The sequence below is a fragment of the Penaeus monodon genome, chromosome 34 (genome assembly GCF_015228065.2).
Source record: "Penaeus monodon isolate SGIC_2016 chromosome 34, NSTDA_Pmon_1, whole genome shotgun sequence".
In the NCBI taxonomy this organism is placed as follows: domain Eukaryota; kingdom Metazoa; phylum Arthropoda; class Malacostraca; order Decapoda; family Penaeidae; genus Penaeus; species Penaeus monodon.
In genome coordinates, this window is record NC_051419.1 from 9,794,229 (window position 1) to 9,794,724 (window position 496).

A 496-nucleotide genomic window follows, 5' to 3' on the forward strand; every position below is an offset into this window, starting at 1 on the left:
TCCCCAGGGTCCAATCCCCTCTCCTCCCCGGCTGAGGACAGATCAGAAGAGGGGGGAGGGGGTCGCTGCCTCCGTAAGCCCCCCCCCCCTAACACGCCCCGAACCCTGTCTCCTTGGCGTCCCAATCTACATAGCAACGCCTGAAGTCGCTCCTCTCTAAACTCTCCTGTGGAATCCGCGAATCTCATCAGGATCGTAATATGAGTGGCGGATCAGTGACGACTTAGCTGTCCTCATATGGCCAGGTTCCCAGGCGGCCTCATGGCGGGGGGAAGGGATAAGGGAGAGAGGGAGGGATAAGGGGGCAGGGAGGGATAAGGGAGAGGGGGAGGGATAAGGGGGCAGGGAGGGATAAGGGAGAGAGGGAGGGATAAGGGAGAGGGGAGGGATAAGGGAGAGAGGGAGGGATAAGGGAGAGGGAGGGATAAGGGGGAGGGAGGGATAAGGGAGGGGGGAGGGAGGAATAAGGGAGAGAGGGAGAGATAAGGGAGGGTGG